This window comes from Bos indicus x Bos taurus, chromosome 6, assembly GCF_003369695.1.
Source record: "Bos indicus x Bos taurus breed Angus x Brahman F1 hybrid chromosome 6, Bos_hybrid_MaternalHap_v2.0, whole genome shotgun sequence".
Lineage (NCBI taxonomy): Eukaryota > Metazoa > Chordata > Mammalia > Artiodactyla > Bovidae > Bos > Bos indicus x Bos taurus.
In genome coordinates this window covers 68,819,731-68,845,231 of record NC_040081.1, presented here as the reverse complement: position 1 = coordinate 68,845,231, position 25,501 = coordinate 68,819,731, and the positions used below count along the sequence as shown (strand labels likewise).

The following is a 25,501-nucleotide window of genomic DNA, read 5'->3' as shown; positions in this document are numbered from 1 at the left end:
CTCCATCCTTTAGTCTGCCCACTCAGCACCCTGATTCTTCTTCCCTCTCATCATGGTGTTCTGATACATACAAGAATCAACCCAGAGGACATGGAAGAAAGTATAGCAACAAATTACTAGTGATTAAAAGTGGTTTATTACTAGAGAAGCTAACAGAAAGAAACACACAATATATCTTGGAAAATCCTGTCTCTGGGAGGGAGTTGGGATAGTTCACACTATTTGTTATTATTATTCAAGTTGTAGTTCATGTACAGTTCTGCCATTTAATTGAATAATACTTGGGAAAAAATATTAGGTGTAAGTCTTTGTTGTGAATAAAACAGAATCAGCACTTTCCTATAAGTCAACTATTTTTCCTTTCCTTAAGTCCAGGAGCTGTCATTTTTTGGGGGCCAAAACATACATTTCACAGTAACATTTTAGAGACGCTGGTGGAGCTCAATTACTGTGGCCGAAGCTGCGTGGTCGAGATTTGCTGTAAGAATGGACATCCCCTGAGTCCTCACCTGAGGTCATTAAATTGATTTAGTCTGGATCCACTGGCTGTATTTTAATGCATCTTAGCTGTAAAAATACAAGGCCCCATTGTGTAATACAGGCAGTGTATTGTGATTTTTCTAGGCCTGTCAATGTAAAAAATGTGTCTGTTTGCCTTCCCCTATGACCTGAAAAAAAAATTTTTTTTTTTTTTTTTTAGCTATATTACAGAGTAGCAGGACACACTGGAAATGTTGGTTTTGGAAGATACCTTGAGGAATAACATAGAAATATCTGGCAATGTAATTTGTTAAAGGTGCCAGGGATATATACATGTTCATCTGAGGGTACTTTATTACCCTCCCTTTTCAATTAAGTACCAGGCCTAGGAATGAACCACATTAAGAGTCTCCAAGAAGTTGGTGGTTCTTCCAGTGTTGGTCTGCTGTGGCCAGAGAGGTCATTTTCACTGCAACCAGTCAGGAGAGAGGCCAAGCAGATGGGCACATGCTCCAATACCCAGAGCCCTAGGAAACCACACTAAATATACTGTGTCTAAAATTTGCCCAAAATAAACCAGGTGGCATTCAACTTGCCAGTGCCTTTAGTATAATGTGTATTGTGGGTTGTTGCAGGACCCATGTGTCTATCATAAGATTCTGTTGAATCCGGGTGTTTTCTTTTCTCTCTCCATTTTTTTTTGCTCTCTGGCATGCGGTTGTTGGTAACCATTTCTTCAGATGTATCTTCTTGTGGGTCCCTCGAGGGTGGTTCTGCTTTATTGTAGTAGGTGCTGGGTTGACCTTACAGGAAATTGCCACACAGCTTCATAATGCGGTTTTGTATTGGGCCCATTTTTAGACTCTTTTCCATACCTTTGGGACTCCTGGGTGTTCTTTCCCAAGGATAAATCTCCAGCTATGGATGTTTAAATACTGCCCATAAACATGGGAGAGAGGCTGTGCCACTTTTCTGCCTGTTCCCCGCCATGATGTGGGCTTCTGAGATGCTCATTTGAGAGGGTCTTTGGTAAAAGTCTCACTGCCACAGACTCTAGAGCCCCTTAGGCCTGGGTTAGAATCTGAACGCTGCCACAGCCTGTCTCCAGCAGGCTCCTTACCTTCCTAGAGCATCGGTTACCTAATACGTAAAAATGGAGGTTAAGAGCAGACCTTCAAGGAGTTTCTTCGAAGATTAAATCAGATAATGAATCCAAATTGCCTGGTAGATAGTAAGCATTCAATAAATGTCAGGTATTGCAATTAAGTATTATTACTGCTATTACTGTGAATATCCTGACCTAATTCAGGCCCTATACCCATAAACACAGTCCCCTAAATTATCATCATGGTTGCTTCTCTTCCCTTAAACTGTTTAACATTTTAAACTTGGACTTAAAAAAAGACCTCATTTTTGAAGACTAAGCTATTCATTTTGTTTCTTTATGTCACCTATCTCTGTCTCCTTATGCGCTGAAAGGTTTTTGTTTCTTTAAACTACCATTGGTCAACGTGTCCTTGTTCTGTGCTAACAGTTATATGCTTTACTGTGCATTTTTCCCACTCCAGTATTCTGGCCTGGAGAAGTCCATGGACTATACAGTCCATGGAGTCACAAAGAGTTGGACACGACTGAGCGACTTGCACTTGTGCATTTTTCAGTTCAAGTTCAACCAGTGTTTGTCAGGCACCTTCTGTCTGATAAGCACCATGGGCACAGCAGATGCAGAAGCATGGAGGTGAGCAATGCAATGGTCCGTCTAAGAATTCAGGGGGAACCACATGCCTGGAGCATCCTGTGCACATGTGGAGCGCTGGATGTTGAGATGAGAGCGTCTCTGGAAGGGGCTAGATTACAAAGAGCTTTTTGGCCTTCCTGAGGAATTTAGACGTTATCCTGTAGACTGTGATAGGGCCATTGCAAGGGGTTTCAGAAGTAGAGTCCCCGTTTTCTTTTTCATTAAAGTACCACTTACCTACAGTGAGGCGTGCAAATCCGAAGTCCACAGCCTAATGAATTTTTCATACGTATGCACCTACAGTCGCTCAGTCGTGTCCGACTCATGTGTGAACAGCATTTCCAGCAACTCACTAGTATCTCTTCCCACCAGCTCCCCCAGAGGTGACCACCGTTCTCACTACTTCACCCTACGTTAGTTTGCCAGTTTTCAGCTTCGTATAACTGGATTCGTACAGCATGTGCTCCTTTGTGTCTGGCTTCCTTCATTCCACGTTTTGTGTGTGAGAATCACCCATGCTGTTGAGTACAGCCGTAGCCTGTTCCTGTTTGAATGCTGTGTCGCCTTGCCTTGTATTAAAAATGCCTCTGCAGGTATTTGTGACTACTGTTTTCTTTTCATTTATTCACCTAAAATTACCTAAAAGTGGACCAAGAATGGACTCCTTCTCCACTTTCATTTTTGTGCCCCTTACAAAGTGCTCACCGTACAAGGGCCATCTGAAGGACCAAGGATCTGTCAATACCTGGAACATTTAAGATCCCAAGGGAAGATGGCTCAAGGGTGTTCTAGTTTATAATGTAAGGTCTTTATTTTCCTGTTATTCTTTACTGCCTCCCATGACCTTCCACCTCATCAATTAACAAATGATTATTGAGAACTGACAAGGTGCCAGACACTGGGACATGCAACAAGAAGTCTGTAATACACAGTCAATCAAGAGTCTCTCCTAATCTGGAGGGTTGGGGAACTTTCTTAAAGGATAACAGTTGATCTGTGAACTGAAGGATGAGCAGCAGTTAGCTAGGGAGGAAGAATAGCAGTCACAGAGGCCCTTAGGTGGGAGGAAATCCCCAAAGCTTCAGAAACTACAAGAAGGTATATCTGGAATGAAAAGGAAGAGGGGGAGAGTGGCAGAGCTGGAACTGGAGACAGTGACCCAGTCAAGTGAGAGCTCGTGTTCCCTTAAGGATCTTGGACTTTATTGTAAAGGCAGCGTAAAGCCTTTGAGCAGAAAGGGAGTAATATGATCTGTTTTGCATTTTTTAAATACTTAGATTCCCCGGTGATGCATGTTTATTATAAGAAAGGGGCCTATTGCTGAATATCTGACCTATTGGTTTGGGACCCGTAGGACAATTAGCCCTAGTTAAGGGACCAGTCATTATTCTTTGATGGCTTCATCTCATTTTTAACATTTTCAGGTCTTTTCTGTATATTTGCTCTTCCTTGCATCCTAGATTTTCAGAACTTCCTTCCCTTTGACTGAATGTAAGGGGAAGTACTCTTCAGAACTAAGTTAAAATCCTAACTTTCTTCTTTAAATTGAACTCTTCATTTAATGGTGGTAAATCTCAGGATTTAAACTTCAAAGGGGTTACCACGTTGATACATCACTAGTCTACTTCAGTGTCATTAGTTTTACTGTGTATCCAGACTGAGAACAATTTATTAAGAGTAACATAAGCACTTGTATTAATTAGCCCTAACCACTGTACTTAAAAAAAAAATCAAAGTGACAACCTAACGTTTCATGTTTTCACTCCTGCCCAGTATGATGGAGGTGGCAGTCTTCCAAGAGGCAACTCAGGAACCTGGGCTCCTGTCCGCAGGTGCTTCCATCATCTCAGAGTCTTTAGCTTTCAATGGCACTGCTGGGGAAAGAATGGCATAGAAGACTGTGTTGGGCATTCTGCCACAAGTCCTGGAAGAGATGAGTCTCACTTCTGCACACATTCTGTTGACCAGAGCACAGTCTCATGTCCCCAGAATTCAGCTGTAAGGGAGACAGGATGATAAATGACCTCCTGAGTGCCAGGAAGATTTAAGGAGTCAGCATCCTGCCCTCCAGCCAGTCTGACACAGTGATAGAAAATGTGCTCAAACTTTTGTTGCTTTTTTGCAGATTACATTTATTCATCTTTCCATTCGCTAAGGGTTCTAAGTACCAGCCCTGTGCCAGACCCTAGGAGTACAATGGAAAGCAAGACAGACATGGTTTCTGCAGTTCAGCCAAGAGAGGGACAGAAATAACACAGTCACAGGAACAGCTGTTTAATGGGGTAGCATTGTAGTAAGGGTTATGAGGGAAATTAGCGTGAGTTCAGGGAGAGCACCCCTGAGGAAGAGGCGGTTTAAGCTGTCTCCTGACAGATGACAGGGAGCAGAGAGACAGAAGAAGTGGGCAGTTTTCAGAGGGAGCAAGAAGGGGCACTGGAAGTTTAAGGGGCTGAAGAAAGTGTGGTGAAGCCTCGGGGGGATGGGGAGACAGGAGCCAGATGATCCAGGGCCTTGGTGGACCACGAGAAGCAAACACTGGGGGACATAAAGCAGTGTGAAGCCAGTGAAGGATGTTCAACCCGGGAGTACATGATCATAAACATGTTTTGTAAAACACTGCCCTCAACATGGAAGATAGATTGGAATAAGGCCAGGGACGGTGGCGGCAACCCAGGTGTTTTATCTGTATGGCTTCTTTCTGGTCTCTGTTCTTCCTTCATAGCCTCCCACCACTGTACATAAAACTGATAGGCTCCAGTGGAAGTGCTGGAATTTTTAGTTCCAGACATGGAGATGTTATCTGTATTATTGAGGTAGAATAATCTCATCCAATTCTGAGCTCTGTGTCATCTTGAAATATTCCTCATGGCCTCTGCTGTCTGTCTTGACTCAGTTAATCACATCAGCTGTGTGGCCAGACCCTTGTTGGTGAGGTTTGCCGCCACTTAATCTGGAGCTGGTATTGTATTAATAGAAAGCAGTGCCCATGACTGCCCTGTCTGCCATTTTGAAAAAGTCTAATCAACACCTCATTCATCCAGCATTATTGGGTGATAAGCTGTCTCCTATAAGATCTTGTTTCTCTTAAGTACTCAGAGGTATTTTAAAGACTTTTTAAATTTTTCTGATTTCTAAAATGGACATAGAACAATATTAAAGATGGAGTTTTAAAGGGAAAAAATCCTTAACTCCATTAGACAACAACGTTTACTTTTGCATATCACATTAGAATATTTTTAGACTTGTGTCCATATATCAAAATATCTTCCATTGTTTTTTCCTTTTTTTTTCAATATAGTATCTTGTCTATAGCAGAAATAAATAAATATGTCGGATGTGTTAGTGAACATATGAAGGAATGTGTGTTAATAAAAGAAATTTTTAAATGTTGAAAAGCCAAAAGAAGAAAATTTAAATGACCTAAAATAATTTTTAACAATAACAAAAAAAGACCTGTGATTGCTCCACTGGAAGACAAATTTTACCTGTACATTTTAACATAGTTTTAATCAGCATTTTGTATCCTGCTTTTCTGGACGAAAAAAAAAAATTATGGCCTTTTTTCTAAAATATCAAATGTAATTTTCTGACACGAGGTAGTCACGGAGAAGATAACATTATCAGACATTTTTATACAGAAATAAACTCAGACTCAGATTAGATGGCTGGGTGCAGGGAGCTGGGCCAGAAAAGGTCCCATGCTTCCTTCCAACTGACGAATTTCTTTCATTCATCACACTGCACTGCACCTCTGCTCACTCTTATTTGTCATTCTGTCATTTGGGAACAAAATGAGGAGGAGGGGGGAGTTAACAGTGGTGACATATGTGCTTTAGAGTACAAGGAAGCCAGGCTGCCTGGATCTGAGTCCCAGTCCCTCCGTGTGAGTTTGTTAAAGTAACTAAACCTCTATAGACCTACCACACATGTGTATCATTGATATATATGTGTGACTGTATAGGTAAGGTGATAAGGAACAGATAGTTAAGGGGTCAAGAGGAAACATAACCTATAAAGAAAATGCCTGGAAGAGAACTATGTTTTTCTCTTGGAGAAGAGCTCAGGAGAGGTGTAATGATACATTCATACTGGGTGGATCTTATGTTGCAAAAAGCACTTCCATCAGAGGAAGAAATGTGTTTTTTGGTTTTTTTTTTTCATTTGCTCTCCTTAAGTCCTAGAACAATTCTTGAAATATACTAAGCATTCAGAAAACATTTGTTGAATATAAAAAACGAAATCAAAACTTGGGGAAATAATTACCATGCATTATCATTGCAAGAAATGTAGCGTTGTTAAAGTGGGGCTATGTATGAGGTACCATTAAAATTAGAACTTTCTAGTTCCTTTTGAAACATTATTTTCTGAAACTTGTTTTTTATTTTAAGAGCTTCTAGTTATCACAGAAAATGTATATGCCTTTTTTTTTAAACTATGCTCTTTGAAAAATATTATAGAGTCATTCATGCTATTGCTAACTCTATGATTACAAGCACTGAAGATTTGTTCTGAAAACATTTTTCAGTATGGATATGAAAAGGATTTCTATTCAGAGTGAAGTAGAAATAAAAATTGCATTGGAAATCTAGAGAGATGGATTCTGGTCCTACTTCTGCCCCTTAGTAGCTGTGTGACCTTGGATAACTAAACGACCTCCCTGATCTTTAGTGTCCTCATCTTTAAAATGGAGTTTTCAGCTAAATGACCTGTGGGAGACTTTGCAGCTCTTCAAAGCTATGATTTTTTTTTAATTCCATGGACATTTAGTAAACTTTTATATTTTAAGAAGCTAGATTATAAGAGAATTTATTTATGAAGAACATTTCAAGGGATATTAAAGCTCTTCTTAGTTAATAGGAATGAGTACCAAGGTAGTCATAGACTTTCTTATTTTCTAAAATATGTAAATAATTAGTAGATAAATTCATTCACTCATTAAATAAGTGTTTTACACTCCGTAAGTGTACCTGCTATACATGCATCAGGTATTGTGTGTTAATCCCACAAAGAAAAATACCTTATTTGGCAGAATATAAGGTTTGTTGTGCAATCACTTCGTTGTGTCCAACTGTTTGCAACCCCACGGACTGTAGCAAACCAGGCTCTTCTGTCCTTCACTATCTCCTGGAGTTTGCTCAAACTCATGTCCATTGAATCGGTGATGCCATCCAACCATTTCATCCTCTGTCATCCTCAATCTTTCTCAGCACTGGGATCTTTTCCAATGAGTCGGCTCTTTGCATCAGATGGCCAAAGTGTTGGAGCTTCAGGTTCAGCATCAGTCCTTCCAATGAATATTCAGGGTTGATTTCCTTCAGAACTGACACTGGTCTGATCTCCTTTCTTTCCAAGGGACTGTCAAGAGTCGTCTCCAGCACCACAGTTCAAAGTCATCAGTTCTTCAGTGCTCAGCCTTTACGGTTCAACTCTCACATTCTTACACAACTACTGGAAAAACCATAGCTTTGACTAGGTGGATGTTTGTTGGCAAAGTGGTGTCTCTGCTTTTTAATGCATTGTCTGTGTTTGTCATAGCTTTTAATTTCAAGGCTTCAGTCATCATCCACAGTGATTTTGAAGCCCAAGAAAAGAAGATCTGTCACTGTTTCCCCTTTTTCTCTATTTACCATGAAATGATGGGATCAGATACCATGATCTTAGTTTTTTGAATATTGAGTTTTAAGCCAGCTTATCCACTCTCCTCTTTCATCCTCATCATGAGGCCCTTTAGTTCCTCTTCACTTTCTCCATTATAGTGGTATTATCTGCATATCTGAGGTTGTTAATATAAAAATATAAGATATGAGTGTTGTGGATATAAGAGAAGCCATTAGAATGGAATCATCTTCATATCTGAGGTTGCTGATATAAGAATATAAAATATGTAGATATAAAAAGTCAAAAAAGATTGACGGCAAGAGGAGAAGAGGACAACAGAGGATGAGATGGGATGGCATTATTGACTCAATGGACATGAGTTTGAGCAAACTCCAGGAGATAGTGAAGGACAAGAAAGCCTGGCATGCTGTAGTTCATGGGGTTGCAAAGGGTCGGACATGACTTAGCGACTGAACAACAAGTCAATCTAATTTCATAAGGAAATTTGGGGGAAAATAAAATTTTAAATATGTTTTATTATATGGAGAGTGAAAAAAGATATTTTTTATATATATATATATATATATTTATATATATATATATGAGTGTGTGTGTATTTGTAGAGTGTATGAAAACCCAAACTCCGGATGTATGGTAACAGTTATCCTCAAAAGTACATTTTTAGAGATAGATTACATATCTAATAAGAAACACATTGGCCATGGAATACTAGTGCATAGCAGGCAACAGAGCATTAATTGATTTGGTAAATGAAGTGACTGTACTCTCATGGGGTTAGGAAAGCGAATAGAAGTACTAAATGTCATTGAATACTCATAGATAAAAAGCCCTCTTCAAAAAACAAATGAGTTCCAGTAGGATACGTGCAGTCAAAGCAATAACATTAATAAAATCTAGTACAAGGGAAAAGTAAAATGCTATAAATGTGCTTGAATTCTTCTCCAGATAACCTAGGTATTTGTGAAACTCACGCTTTGGCCCCAGGAACTGTGTGGCTATCGTCCTGTTACTGTCCACGGAATACAAACAACAAACTCTTCAGCTGAATTTCCCGTTGCAGTAGTTTTGTTTATTTATAATCTGTACTAAATGGACTATAATAAGCTCACACAGCTCATTCCAAAACCAAGACAGGCTTTCTTTTATGGGTGAGTAGAGGTGGGAGTTGGGGTGGAGAGATAGATGGATTCACTTAGGTGCTGGCAGAAAGGTGAAAAAAAAAAATGACAGTAAAGAGAAATACTCTTGCCTCTTGTTGGACTCAGGGTCTGGGATGGTGACAGAGCTGTAAACGTGCAGTGTGATCACTAGTCATTCTAATCCTGGCCGCATTGCATCATGAGGGAGCTTTGTAACATTGAAAAGGAGGGGGGAGGGAGAAATAAATAAGTCTAAGACCTAGTAGAGCATAGTCTCTGTGGTTAGAGTCTTTTGAACAACTTTTCTACTGTAGCTAGATAATAGGATACAAGAGAGCAAACGGCGGTGCCCAATCCAAACAGCCAAGCAAGGCTACTTCCCAAATGACCTTGTGTGACCGGCTGCACAGAGTCACCTTATTCCTTAAGGAGTGAGGAGTCGTGAAAGCCGAGGACCATTGTGTTCATGTTTGGGTCTTGAAAAAAATTATTGTTCTGTAGACCAGCACTGGAAAAAAATCCCGCTGTTAGGAGGTTACTGCCCTAGTCCAGGCCAGTGACAGTTGAGCCATGGCGGTGGGGCGGAGAAGAGCTGATGGTTTCTGAGGGTCCTTGAGGAGGAGAGTCAGCAGGGTCTGGTGTGAGTTGTAAGAGAAGGTTTCTAGACTGGGCAGCTAGGACTTAAGCAGTGCTGTTGTTGAAGAGGGGAAGAGTAGGAAACAGAAACATGTCTGGGGAGGACACCGTGGATTCCGGTAGTTTGGAATGACTGTGGAACAGGCATAATTGTATTCTCTCCAAACTGGTCTCTCTGCTCCTGTCTTTGCTCCCCCATGATCTTATCATGGCAGCCAAAATCGGCTTTTACAAACATAATTCAAACCATGTCATTTCTCTGCTGAGTAGCCTCTCAGCTCACTCAGTGAAAGCTGTAGTCTCTTCAGTGGCCCACAAGCCTCACCTGCCATGTTGCCTCGGACCTCGCCTCCTACTGTCCTTCCCTTAGTCACTTCACGTCAGCTACACAGGCCTCCACACTGTCCCTCAGACAGGCCGAGGCCGCTCCCGCCTCAGGACCTTTGTCCTCGCGGTAGCCCCTGCCTCGGGTAGGGGTTTTGTTGCTTCTGTTGGTTCTGCTGGTATTGGATGGTGTTCAAGCCAAGAACAGGGTCCAGGACCTTAGTAAGCAAAAGAGGAGTTCCCTTTGTCACAAGTTGCAGGTCCTTGCTGGAATGTTTCCTCCTCTATTAAAATGATAAATGCCACCTCCCCTCTCCTATGCCCTTTTCAAAGTCCTCATATTTAAAACCCCTTTCTGAAGGATAGTTCCATATTTAGAATTACTGTTCAATCAACAAATATTTATTAAGTACCTATCAGGTGTAGGCCACAGTTTTAAGCACTGTAGACACAACAATGAACAAAACAGACAAATATCCGTCCCTTCATGGAGCTACATTCCTGCTGGGGGACAGAGTTGACAAATAAGCACAATATACTATTATTGCATGGTACTTTTCATGCTGTGCTGTGCGTAGTCTTTCAGTCATACCTGACTCTCTGTGATCCTATGGACTGTAGCCCCCCAGGCTCCTCTGTCCATGGGGATTCTCCAGGAAAGAATAGTGGAGTGGGTTGCCATGCCCTCCTCAAGGGTGTCTTCCTGACTCAGGGATTGAACCCAGGTCTCCCACATTGCAGGTGGCTTTTCACACTACTTGCTCAGAAAACCTGATGTAGAACAGGAGAATAGGAGTTTGACTCGCGTTCGGGTTTAGCAGGAGAAAGTAGTGACAGGATCAACAGTTCTTGAATGACAAGATGTGGGCTGGAGAGAGAAGAAAGCAAGTTCCAGAAACTACAGAAAAGTTTAAAGAGGAAAGAAAAATAGATCATATTTCTTTTGCCCACACATTTAAATATTTTCATTTACTTACTATCCTTAAAATTCATAATTGCTTATTAATTGATTCAATTCAGAAAATATTTATTGAGTCCATATTATAGGCCAGACACTGTCTATAGTCTCTGGAAAAATAATGTTAGGCATATTATTGAATTATTGAGTTGGGAGAATCCTTAGAAATAAATTAGGCTAAAATCTCCACATTTTATAAATCATAAAACCAAGCCCCAGGAAAGTGATGTGGCTTGCCCAATGACGCATAACCAGTTAATGGCAAAGCTGGAATTTGTAACTGGGTCTCCAGACTCAAAATCAGTGCCTAATCCAAGCTGCATTTCTTCGGATCAAACCATTAAAGGTCTAAACTTGACATTTTATGATGGAAATCACTGGGGGAAATGATATTTTCTTTATGGATGCTTTCTTTTCAGCTTGCCTTTCAGGAATCTCCATAAAACAAAGTCCAGTGCATGAGTATACTAGAAGCGAGAGATAGAGTCATTGAATATATTAGCTAAGAATTGTGTTTACAAGTGAGAGAAGTTTAATTGAGCTAGCATGCACATCATAAAGGAGAAACTGGCGTAAACAGTGAGCTCCTACTGTACATCACAGAGAACGATATGCAGTATCCTGTGATAAACCATCATGGAAAAGAATATGAAGAGTACATATATGTGTGCAGCCTCACTGGGGGCTCAGACAGTAAAGAATCTGCCTGCAGTGTGAGAGACCCGGTTCAATTCCTGGGTTGGGCAGATCCCCTAAAGAAGGGAATGGCGACCCACTCCAGTATTCCTGCCTGGAGAATTCCATGGACAGAGGAAGCTGGCGGACTACAATCCAGAGGGTCGCAAAGAGTCAGGCATGACTGAGCTACTAACACACGTGTATATGTATAACTGAGTCATTTTGCTATACAGCAGAAATTAATGCATCATTGTATATCAATATACTTCAATAAAATTTTTATTTAAAAAGGTGGGGAAACTGGGGAAGTATTTATCAGCTCCAAGAGTAATTGGTGTAGCCTGAGTTATGTGCCTTCTTCCTCCATGGCCAATATTGTCACGACAAAGCCAAACGATAAAACCAAAGCTGGGCAAGAGATTATGGAGTGAGGATGGAAAGAGGCATTCTCAGAAAAAAAAAAAAAAGAAGAGTCCTTGTAAAGTGTGTTGCTGCTGCTGCTAAGTCGTGTCACTCATGTCCAACTCTGTGCGATGCCATAGACGGCAGCCCAACAGGCTCCTCTGTCCCTGGGGTTCTCCAGGCAAGAATACTGGAGTGGGTTGCCATTTCCTTCTCCAATGTAGGAAAGTGAAAAGTGAAAGTGAAGTCGCTCAGTCGTGTCCGACTCTTAGCGACCCCATGGACTGTAGCCTTCCAGGCTCCTCTGTCCATGGGATTCTCCAGGCAAGAGTACTGGAGTGGGGTGCCATTGCCTTCTCCTGTAAAGTGTGTAACACCCCCCAAAAGATGCCTGTGTTGGCTGAGCCCTCCAACAAGCAGGTGCTGAGACAGGGTTATAGGGTAGCTGGTAATGACTTTGAAAGGTAAGAGGGGGAGGGAGTGGGACTCAGCAGGGAAAGCCTTTGGCTAACAGGTAGGTCTGACAACCATGAAAGGGGAGAAGGGGGAGGCAGGACCAGGGAAGGAGAGGCTCAAGTCTGGATGCAGATCTGACAGAGAGGTGACCAAACCAAGGGGGATTTGAGAGCAGAGACTGTCTGTCAGGGGAGATTCCTCGGAGGTAGTGGCAGGCCCTTGATGACTGTGCCTTCACCATCCTCAGTCACTGGCTGGTCCATCCGGAAGTGTGCCCTTGGCCTTGGCTTAGAAGCAGAGGAGGATGCCAGTGGGTGATGGCTGACAGCTGTCCACTAATTACACTCCTCCCAGCTCAAAGGAAGGGAGATGGCTGCCACAACACCTAACATGAACTGTGAATGTTCTGCTGACAAAATGCAGGAAGCATATCAATGCCAAAAAATATCAATAAGAGAGTTTATTTTGGGGGGAAATTTTCTATTAATGTTTTTATTTAAAAATGATTTTTTAAGAGTTTTTTTTTTAAACAAATACATAAAAGCTGAAATGTTCCCTCAGTTACCACTTCAAAAATCTGGTGTGTTTCCTAGCAAAACTTTTTCTGTGTCATATATGTTTACATACTTTGTATATAGAAAAGTAGAACAATATTAAGAGCAATACTGCCTTGTAAGTTGCCTTTTTTATCCCATAAGATAGATAACCTCTAGCATACATTAACATTTTTCCCTGTTCTAACACCCCCTGTTTTGTTATAATTATTTTTCATTTTATACTTCTTCAATTTAATTAATCTTCGTTTACAAATGCATGGACTGTCACAGCAACGTGGTCAATGGTTATTGTGAGTTAAGTATGACTGAGTTCTTTTCTCAACATGCTTCTTACACGTCAGGTCTCCCTAATTCATTTATATTTGTTAGTTGACAGCACCTAAGAGCTCCAACCTAATCAGATGCTTTAATTCTGCTGCCATATGTCTCCTGAGTGCTTCCATCCTGAGGCTCTGCTGACTTATACTTGAAGAGGCAGATGAGGTGGAGGGAGTGGGGAGGAAGGGAGAGAGGAAGGAGCATGTGCACCTAACTGTAGAGCCTGGAGATTACATAAGGGTGTTCACTCACATTGCTCAGAGTCAATCATGTGGCCAGCCTAACACAAAGCACTCTGGGAAATAGGAAGAAGCACATCCACATTGTTGAGCGTCAGCAATTGCAAAATACTATCAAAACACTAATACATGCAGGTAAGTAAATGGTGGTGGTGGTTGTTATTTTGAATACCGGAATACTCTTTAACTAAATAGTAGGATTAACTCCCATATCTATGTGGCACATATTGGTGCTTTTGGTAAACTCCAGTTGATACATAACATATATAAATATGCACTGAGGTTTTTCTGGGCTTTGTTATTTTTTTTTTTAATGATGCAAATCAGACACTTATGGGCTCCTTGGAAACTGAGGCCTAGAAATGAGATGAAAGGAGCCAAGACAAGATCTTGGTTCTTTTTCCAGTCTCAGTGCTTCTTCATGTGTTCTGTCCCCACCAACTTTTAAACACATTCATGCCTTCAATGGTGTTCTAAAATTAGTCATATACCTTGATAAAAGCCAAGATGGATTTATACAAATACAGGAAGCCTAAGACTATTAACGGCCTTGTGCAATGGCTCTTCCCCTACAGAAACAGCAAACTCAAATGCTTACAAGAACCAGGAAAGGATGATAAGGAGACCTGGGTTATACCACAGGAAAGGGGCACACTTGCTCAGTTCTATTATGACCATGTGGGAATCAGAGCCTAGTGTTCTCAGATCTTGGGGGTTTGTTTGTTTGTTTTAGGAGAAACCATCTACTGCCTACATAGAAACAAATGTTTGTAATATCATGTTATTGAAATCAGAGCAGTGATTTTGTACTCTTCCAGAGTTGGGTTGGTATCTGGTAGCAATTCCATCTTCATCGCATATAGAGGAGAGAAAATTGTACATCAGTCCAGCCAAGACCAGCTCTGTAAACCACATTAGGGTTATCAGTTACCAAAGGGCCCAGAAGTCGGTGGAAGCACTATCCAGTTCTGCCTTAATGAGACTTGTTAGCCACGGTCTTGGCTCTAGTATATTTGAGATGTTCCATCTTTTGGACACAGCCTATTTATCCCTTAGCTTATCTTAACAAAGAGGAGTGGGTTTTGCTTCAGGTTCTTGCATTGAAGAGAGGGCAGATATAGAAATAAGGAAACTCCTGGGGGCAGCAGATGATGGAAGTAAAGAGCTGGGAAAGGCCTGGGAAACAGAGCTGTGCTGAGGAGTACTCAACAAGAATAAAACTTATTCTCACACCACCAATTTCAAGTAATTGTATTACCATCAACATAGCGAAGCACAGTTTTTAAAGCAATAATATGTGCATTTCTTAAGAGCTACGTCAAACCAACCATAAACCACACGTACAAAGGGACCACTTCCATGGTCAAAGCCAGAGACAGTAAGGCTCATTCTCTTTGTTCCTCTCATCTTCACCCAAAACTTACTCTTGCAAAACTAAATTCTTACACATCCCAAAGTGCCAGACTGGATGCACAAGTTACTCACTCTCATAGGACATCTCATCTCCTGACGTAAATGCTGTTTTACTACGCACAAGTGTTATAAAAGGGCAGTGTAATGTGATGTTGATATACTCTCCATAGAACTGTCATTAGGGCAACCTGACTCTGTCGAAACTTGTTAAGTCTACCAAGTTATAGGCCTTGATTTCACTTCCCTATTAAGTTCTTATGAATCCACAAGGTTCAATAACACGTTTGTTATCATCATCATCATCGGTAAGAATGTTTCAGGCACCAATAAAACGGAAACCACAGATGCAGCACCACTGAGGGATCTAGAAACAAGCCTCTGCTATTGGGGATCCCACAGATGGTTGCATAAACCCCTTTAATTAACATATTATTGACTAAATAATAGCTTCTTCTCAGAGATGTGTTTTCTATTCCAGTCCACCCAGCTGGCATGAATATGCTGCTTAAAGACTACATAATAAAATTCTATAAAAATACTCACAGAACGTGTCTGGTAGCAGATTTATAGACTAAATAATCCCTGTGGTTTTCTCTCTCTCTCCACCAAATAAGAGAAATGAATAAACACCCAGAACCTGAATAATTATTTAGGTTCAGCAAAGTTTTGTTTTATCTTATTCATAAAAGACTATATCAATAAATATAAAACTTTTTAACCCCCACTTTCAAAACTAGTTATCATTTTCACTCTTGGTAAAGATCCTTTACAAATTCATCAGTAAGGTATGAGTCATTAGAAAACCAGTGCTTTTTGACAGTACTGGAATTCCACAGTGAACCTGTTCTAAGAGGTAATGAATAAGAAGTGTCCACTGGAAGAACTTAATGTGACTGTGGTTTGCAAAAAAGATAGAGAACCCGAAGAATAGAGATACAGAGATATTTATCATTGCAGTTCGTGTGTGCTGCGTACGTATGCTTAGTTGCTCAGTCATGTCCAGCTCTTTGCAACCCCATAGACTATAGCCCACTAGGCTCCTCTGTCCATGGGGATTCTCCAGGCAAGAATACTGCAGTAGGTTGCCATGCCCTCCTCCAGGGGATCTTCCTAGTCCAGGGATTGAACCCAGGTGTCCTGCATTGCAGGCAGATTCTTTACCATCTGAACCACCAGAGAAGTCCTTGCACAAATTAAAAAAGGAGAAGGGGACAACAGAGGATGAGATGGTTGGATGGCATCACCAATGCAATGGACATGAGTTTGAGTAAGCTCCGGGAGTTAGTGATGGAAAGGGAAGCCTGGCATGCTGCAGTCCATGGGGTCGCAAAGAGTTGGACATGACTGAAAGACTGAACTGAAAAGAAATTTTCAGCCAAAGTAGTCAGAGAGAAATATCTATTAAACACAGCTACCTGCTTTCCAATTTTCATGCTAATAAGCTTCCATAATAAAACGTTATAGAATCTCAAACTGTTGTATTTTTATTGCATTGGAGAAAATTAAATTTTTGGTTTAAATGAATCCTGCTGTATGGAATTGAGGTATGCTTAGAGAAAAAGTATCAAATTCCGACGTAGATTGTTTATAAAGCTCCTTCATCAGATGATTTACTTAACTCTATTGAAGATTTCATTCATGCCAGACAACTGATACTGCAGTCAGGCTCACCTCCTTCTTCATATCCTGTATGAGTTACACCATCATGTATGGGGTGTAATTATATGGGCTAAAGATACAAAGATATGCTCTTCATATGATAACCTTAGCTCCACAAACAGTGCAGTGCTATTGACAGAAATAAGAGGCCAAGGGGAGAACCGAGTTCGAAAGGAACACATATGTAGGCTTTCAGGCCACGCTCACGTGCTGTGTATTTGCTGTGTCCACGGCACCATGCTAGAGGCTGACGGAGGTGATTTCTCAGTACGTGTGAAGTCGCTGCCCTCTAACAATCACATTGGGAAAGAAAGCACAAGTGAACCGTGTAACCAGCCATTCAAAACAGAGTGAGATTAAGTGTCAACTAAGTGATAACAAGGGCTTCTCTGGTGGCTTAGATGGTAAAGAATCTGCCTGCAATGCAGGAGACCTGGGTCTGATCCCTGGGTTGGGAAGATCCCCCAGAGGAGAGTATGGCAACCCACTCCAGTATTCTTGCCTGGAGAATCCTCATGGACAGAGGAGCCTGGCAGGCTACAGTCCATGGTAGCAAAAAGTTGCACATGACTGAGTAAGCACAGCACAGCACAAGTGATGCCAAAGAGAAATCCGGGCAAGGTTCAGAGCAGAAGAGATGGTGTGAAAGCAGCATAGAACCAGGAAAGAGCAGTGACTGTGGGATCAGGGAGCCTTAGGATAAACTCTCATTTTCACCCTTCTCTAAGAGCAGCATGATCTTAAATCAGTGTCATGCTGTGCATGCTAAGTTGCTTCAGTCATGTCCTACTCTTTGTGACTCCATGAGCTATAGCCCGCCAGGCTCCTCTTTCCATGGGATTCTCCAGGTAAGAACACTGGAATGGGTTGCCATGCCTTCGTCTTCCCAACTCAGGGATCAAACCCATGTCACTTAGGTCTCCTGAATGGGCAGGTGGGTTCTTTATCACTAGCACCACCTGGGAAGCCCAAAGTCAATGTCACCATGCTCCAATTCCCTTATCTGTAAAACAGGGATCAGAACACCTTCTTTACAAGTTGTTTCCATGATGAAATGAGATACTGTAATGGGAAATGCATGATGTGAGTTCAGTTCAGTTCAGTCACTCAGTCGTGTCCAACTCTTTGCGACCCCATTAACCGCAGCACGCCAGGCCTCCCTGTCCATCACCAACTCCTGGAGTCCACCCAAACCCATGTCCATTGAGTCAGTGATGCCATCCAACCATCTCATCCTCTGTCATCCCCTTCTTCTCCTGCCTTCAATCTTTCCCAGCATCAGGGTCTTTTCAAATGAGTCAGCTCTTGGCATCAGATGGCCAAAGTATTGGAGTTTCAGCTTCAACATCAGTCCTACCAATGAACACCCAGGACTGATCTCCTTTAGGATGGACTGGTTGGATCTCCTTGCAGTCCAAGGGACGTGAAGGAGGCACTAATTATTTGGCAGGTGTTCCTGTGGCTGTTGTGATCCAGTAGAGCAGGACTGGGGCAGTCAGATCTCATGCAAAGATGTACTTGAAGTTGAGGACAATGAAAGATTTGCTTGGGGCTTGCCATTTAAAAACACGAATCAGTGACAAAACTGATCCACTAGAAATTTGTCTTTAAAATGTGGTAGAGAAGCTTGAAGTAATTGAAGTCAGATTACAGAGGGCCTTGATTGCTGGGAAGAGATGTTCAGATTACATTCTGTGGGCAGTTAGGAGCCACTGGAAAATTTTGAGCAGGGAAGTTACCTGATGAAATCGGTGTTTTAAGGCTCTTGTTTTGATAGATCTGATAATCAGATATGCAACCTGGATAGCAAATGAGAGAGTCAAGAGTGAAGAGTGAGAAAGGGAGAATGAACATTTATTGAACAGCAGTGGTTTATGTTTTAGGTCATGTCCTGAAAGCCAGTCTCTGATTCCAAATGGGGCTCCCCCTAAAGAAGAATCAATTTTCTTTAATGGAATGGAAAGTGAAAGTACAGAAGAGCTTTTCAGAATTCTGAAGGGAATAAACTAGAGCACAGAGATTACTGTTGATGGTAGATTGAGGGAATCTTTGGTGCTGGTAGAAGGAAATCTCAGAATGCAAATTCTTAATATAAACATATATTCTTTTTCTGTTAGGTGTCTTCTTTCCTGTGTTATTTCCCTCATCCTTTTGTACTTAAGAGTAAAACTCATAATAGGGAAAACTCAGAGGCCTTAGACATAAGCTATAATTGCTATATAAAACTCTCCACTCAAGCTCATTTTCATTAAAACCAGACAGTTTTAAAATGAAAGCTATTTTAAACAAGCTCGTCTGTGAACATTTGAATATCCATAAGGAAATGTACAAGAGCCCAATTATCAATCTGAAAAGTTGTATTAAAAAAAAAAATGCAATATCCCTTACAGTTGAGGATGGACCAAAGAAAGGTGACTTCATTTTGGCAGACTCCCTGGTCTGTGGAACCCTCTTCAGACTCATGAAAAGATTTGCCAACCCCAGGGATTTGCAACCTCATCCACAGAGTTCTCTTACTGGACTCCAGTAAATGCCAGTAAATAGCTCAGTAAATCAGAAAATAGAAATTTTTCTAGACTTGTATTCATTTTTCTTTCCAGAAGTATCTTCAACATGTTGTTCTTGTTAAGGAAAATCTTGGGAACTGTGTGACTCTCGAAGAGTGAATTTGTGTTTCCAGTTAATTTTTTTTTTAATGTTACACTCAAACCCTAACATTGGCCAACACTTTCATTAAAACTATAGCACCACCATTTTATTTTCACTGAATGCAATCTTAAAAACTTTATATTCTGGCTTACAGGGAAGAAGAAGATTCCAAGAAAATATTCAAGATCTACATTTCCCAGGGTTTGGTTGAACTGTGACATTATGTTCATTGTTGGATTGTTTGCATGTTTATCACAGATTTTCTCGCCTTGTTTGGCCAAGTGGCATTCTCTGGCCTATAAAGGATATATGTGGTTTTAGAAAGATAAGACATTCTACTGTGAAAAAACAACTTCAGATCTTAGAGAACATAAGTGTTTAAAAAGCATTCTTAAGGTTTGGAAGCTACTTAAAAAAAAAAAAAAAACTTTGCTTTTGATGCACCTGTGCTTATAATCTATAGGCTATGTCCCAGGTTTGATTTGCCTTTTTCATTGATTATATAAAACGTTCTTTTAAATGTGTCAGGCACTTGCTGATGGGAAAATTCAGATTTTCCTTATGGATATTCAAATGAGAGAGTATGCTTTTCTCTCTTAGACATATTTTATGGCTATTGAATCTAAACCTGAAAGTTTCTCCGTTACGCCTGACTCTTTGCTACCCCATGGACTATGTAGCCCATGAGGCTCCTCTGTCCATGGAAGTCTCTAGGCAAGAATACTGGAGTGCGTTGCCATACCCTTCTCCAGGAGATATTCCCAACCCAGGGATCGAACCCAGGTCTCTTGCATTGGAGGCAGATTCTTTACCATCTGAGCTACCAGCTTATTCTTTTTTGAAAGGAGTATTTTATCTTTTTGTGAAGTGGCCCATAATTTATTTGGACAGTTCTCTGTTGATGGATAGCAACTTCCCGGGTGGCTCAGATGGTAGAGTGCCTACAATGCAGGAGACCTGGGTTCAATCCTTGGGTTGGGAGGATCCTCTGGAGAAGGAAATGGCAACCCACTCCAGTACTCTTGCCTGGAAAATCCCAGAAACGGAGGAGCATGGTAGGCTACAGTCCATGGAGTTGCAAAGAGTCGGACATGACTGAGCGACTTCACTTTCTTTCTTTCTGTTGATGGATAGTATTTACATGAGATAGTAATTGTTTATCCAGTTTTTGGTTCATGTACAGAAAATTTTACTGTTTTTGGTGTGATGTTTTGTGAGTTTTAATGAACAAATATAGTCATGTAACCACCACCACAATTAAGATACAGAACTGTTTCATTGCTCTTAAAGTTTCCCTTTGTGGCCAACCCTTTTCTCTACCATCTGCCCCTGCCAATCTGTTTTTTCTTCCTATAATCTTTGCTGTTTCCAGAATATCATAAAAATGGAATTATGCAGGATGTGGCTTATTTCACTGAGCATAGTGTTCCTGAGATCTACCAATGTTACTGTCTGTATCAGTTCATTATTTTTATTGTTGGGTGTTCTTCACTGTGTGGAGGTGCCAGCTTGTTTGTCTGTTCTCCTACTGAGGGACATTTAGATTGCTTCTAGTTTTTGAAATTATGAATTAAGCCACTATAAATATTCATGTGTAGGGTTTTGTGTTCATGTAAGCTTTAATTTCCTTTGGGTAAATACTCAGGAGTGAGATGACTGAGTCACATACGTGTATGTTTAACTTTATAAAAAACTGCCAGATTGTGTCCAAAGTGCCTATGCAAGTCTGCACTCCCACCAGCAATGTGTGAGGATTCCAATTGTGTGTTTTCACTAGCGCTTAGCATTATCAGTTTCTTGTTTTTTGAACCATTCTGATAGTGGTATCACATTGTGGTTTTAATTTGCATTTTTGTTGTGACTAATGATGTTGAGTATCTTTTCACATCCTTAATTGCCATTTATATGCTTTCTTAAGAACTTCACTGGTAGCTCAGTGGTAAAGAATCCACCTGCCAATGCAGGAGACCAGGGATTAATCCCAGGGTCAGGAAGATCCCCTGGAGAAGCAAATGGCAACCCACTCCAGTATTCATACCTGGGAAATCCCATGGACAGAGGAGCCTGGTGGGCTACACTCCATGGGATCGCAAGGAGTTAGACATGACTCAGCAACTAAATAACAACAATATACTTTCTTATGTAAAGTGTCTGTTCAGATCTCTTCCCACTTTTTTTTACTGGGTTGTTTTCTTATTAGTGAGTTTTGAGAGTTCTTTGTATTTTCTGGATACACATTCTTTAGGAGATGATATTCTGCAAGTAGTTCTTCCAGACTGTGTCTTTTCAAACTGCATCATTTACATGTCAGAAATTTTACATTTTGATGATTTTCAATTTATCATTCTTACATGTCATATTTAAATTCTACCCTAACCTGAGACTTCAGTGATTTTCTCTTGTGTTTTCCTCTAGAAGTATAATAGTTTTAACTCTTACATTCAGACCTATAATCCAGTTAGAGTTAATTTTCTTGGTTAAGGTTCATGTTTTGTTTATGAATGTCCAATCAGTTCAGTGCCATTCACTGAAAAGAATATCCTTTGTCCATGGAGTTCAGTTAAGTTCAGTTGCTCAGTCATATCTGACTCTTTGCGACCCCGTGAATTGCAGCACGCCAGGCCTCCCTGTCCATCACCAACTCCCGGAATTCACTCATGTCCATCAAGTTGGTGATGTCATCCAGCCATCTCATCCTCTGTCATCCCCTTCTCCTCCTGCCTCCAGTCCATCCCAGCATCAGAGTCTTTTCCAATGAGTCAACTCTTTGCATGAGGTGGCCAAAGTATTGGAGTTTCAGCTTCAGCATCATTCCTTCCAAAGAAATCCCAGGGCTGATCTCCTTCAGAATGGACTGGTTGAATCTCCTTGCAGTCCAAGGGACTCTCAAGAGTCTTCTCCAACACCACAGTTCAAAAGCATCAATTCTTCGGCACTCAGCCTTCTTCACAGTCCAACTCTCACATCCATACATGACCACAGGAAAAATCATAGCCTTGACTAGACGGACCTTTGTTGGCAAAGTAATATCTCTGCTTTTGAATATGCTATCTAGGTTGGTCATAACTTTCCTTCCAAGGAGTAAGCGTCTTTTAATTTCATGGCTGCAGTCACCATCTGCAGTGATTTTGGAGCCCAGAAAAATAAAGTCTGACACTGTTTCCACTGTTTCCCCATCTATTTCCCATGAAGTGGTGGGACCGGATGTCATGATCTTCGTTTTCTGAATCAAAGTTGAGCTTTAAGCCAACTTTTTCACTCTCCTCTTTCACCTTCATCAAGAGGCTTTTTAGTTCCTCTTCACTTTCTGCCATAAGGGTGGTGTCATCTGCCTGTCTAAGGTTATTGATATTACTCCCAGCAATCTTGATTCCAGCTTGTGCTTCTTCCAGCCCAGCGTTTCTCATGATGTACTCTGCATAGAAGTTAAATAAGCAGGGTGACAATATACAGCCTTGACGTACTCCTTTTCCTATTTGGAACCAGTCTGTTGTTCCATGTCCACTTCTAACTGTTGCTTCCTGACCTGCATATAGGTTTCTCAAGAGGAAGGTCAGGTGGTATGGTATTCCCATCTCTTTCAGAATTTTCCACAGTTTATTGTGATCACCCAGTCAAAGGCTTTGGCATAGTTAATAAAGCAGAAATAGATGTTTTTCTGGAACTATCTTCCTTTTTCTATAATATAGCAGATGTTGGCAATTTGGTCTCTGATTCCTCTGCCTTTTCTAAAACCAGCTTGAACATCTGAAAGTTCATGGTTCACGTATTGCTAAAGCCTGGCTTGGAGAATTTTGAGCATTACTTTACTAGTGTGTGAGATGAGTGCAATTGTGCGGTAGTTTGAGCATTCTTTGGCATTGCCTTTCTTTGGGACTGGAAAGAAAACTGACCTTTTCCAGTCCTGTGGCCACTGCTGAGTTTTCCAAATGTGCTGGCATATTGAGTGCAGCACTTTCACAGCATCATCTTTTAGGATTTGAAATAGCTCAACTGGAATTCCATCACCTCCAATAGCTTTGTTCGTAGTGATGCTTTCTAAGGCCCACTTGACTTTACATTCCAGGATGTCTGGCTCTAGGTGAGTGATCACACCATCGTGATTATCTTGGTTGTGAAGATCTCTTTTGTACAGTTCTTCTGTGTATTCTTGGCACCTCTTCTTAATATCTTCTGCTTCTGTTAGGTCCATACCATTTCTGTCCTTTATCAAGCCCATCTTTGCATGAAATGTTCCCTTGGTATCTCTAATTTTCTTGAAGAGATCTCTAGTTTTTCCCATTCTGTTGTTTTCCTCTATTTCTTTGCATTGATCGCTGAGGAAGGTTTTCTTATCTCTCCTTGCTATTCTTTAGGAACTCTGCATTCAGTTGCTTATATCTTTCCTTTTCTCCTTTGCTGTTCGCTTCTCTTCTTTTCACAGATATTTGTAAGGCTTCCCCAGACAGCCATTTTGCTTTTTTGCATTTCTTTTCCATGGGGATGGTCTTGATCCCTGTCTCCTGTACAATGTCACAAACCTCTGTCCATAGTTCATTAGGCACTCTATCTATCAGATCTAGTCCCTTAAATCTATCTCTCACTTCCACTGTATAATCATAAGGGATTTTATTTAGGTCATACCTGAATGGTCTAGTGGTTTTCCCTACTTTCTGCAATTTAAGTCTCAATTTGGCAATAAGGAGTTCATGATCTGAGCCACAGTCAGCTCCTGGTCTTGTTTTTGTTGACTGTATAGAGCTTCTCCATCTTTGGCTGCAAAGAATATAATCAATCTGATTTCGGTGTTGACCATCTGGTGATGTCCATGTGTAGAGTCTTCTCTTGTGTTGTTGGAAGAGGGTGTTTGCTATGACCAGTGCATTCTCTTGGCAAAACTCTATTAGCCTTTGCCTTGCTTCATTCCATATTCCAAGGCCAAATTTGCCTGTTACTCCAGGTGTTTCTTGACTTCCTACTTTTGCATTCCAGTCCCCTATAATGAAAAGGACATCTTTTTGGGGTGTTAGTTCTAAAAGTCCTTATAGGTCTTCATAGAACTGTTCAACTTCAGCTTCTTCAGCATTACTGGTTGGGGCATAGGCTTGGATTACTGTGATATTGAATGGTTTGCCTTGGAAACAAACAGAGATCATTCTGTCGTTTTTGAGATTGCATCCAAGTACTGCATTTTGGACTCTTTTGTTGACCATGGTGTCTACTCCATTTCTTCTAAGGGATTCCTGCCCACAGTAGTAGATATAATGGTCATCTGAGTTAAATTCACCTATTCCAGTCCGTTTTAGTTCGCTGATTGCTAGAATGTCGACGTTCATAGTTCGCTGACTGCTAGAATGTCGACGTTCACTCTTGGCATCTCCTGTTTGACCACTTCCAATTTGCCTTGATTCATGGACCTAAAATTCCAGGTTCCTATGCAATATTGCTCTTTACAGCATTGGACCTTGCTTCTATCACCAGTCATATCCACAACTGGGTATTGTTTTTGCTTTGGCTCCATTCCTTCATTCTTTCTGGAGTTACTTCTCCACTGATCTCCCGTAGCATATTCAGTCATGTCCAACTCTTTGCAGCCCTATGGACTGTAGCCCACTAGGGTCCTCTGTCCATGGGATTTTCCAGGCAAAAATACTGGAGTGGGTTGCCATGCCCTTCTCTAGGGGATCTTTCTGACCCAGGGATAGAACCTAGGTCTTCTGCATTGCCGACAGATTCTTTACTGTCTGAGCCACCAGGGAAGCCCCCCTACCCTGTTATGTTGGTGTATATTAATTCTGATAGGTTACCAGGGTGACAATTACTATACCACTCTTTTATAAGAATAAGGCATGCACATCTCATTTAGTCAGAGAAATTTTAACTTCACATTTTTACTAGTAGGGAAAAGCTGGAAGAGTTTAGTAACCATTTTCAACTTTGAAATTTGTCATTCTCCATTCCTTCCTTTTTTCTTTAAAATTTTTGTTTGTTTGTTTGTTTTATTTTAAATGGTTTAAGTTTGAAAATTTGCATTTCATGAAGCTCCTTCTAGTGCCCTGGACCACAGCTTGTTCCAGTGACCTTGAAGACGCAGTTGCTACTACTCTGGTTGTGTGGAAGCTATAGAGAGGTTCAGATATCCACAAGGATCAGGCTCCTGGAGTGACTGCCTGAAAATGTGAGGTTAGGAAATAGCAGTACATGATTCTAGTATGCCAGGATCATCTGTAGGTTTCTCACTGTAACTTCATCCTGGT

General features: G+C 41.0%; 1 protein-coding gene across 1 annotated transcript in view; it reads left to right on the top strand.

Annotated features, from left to right (window-relative positions):
* SCFD2 (sec1 family domain containing 2) overlaps positions 1-25,501 on the top strand; it is a 395,759-nt gene that overhangs the window by 218,721 nt on the left and 151,537 nt on the right. The window lies entirely within an intron of this gene.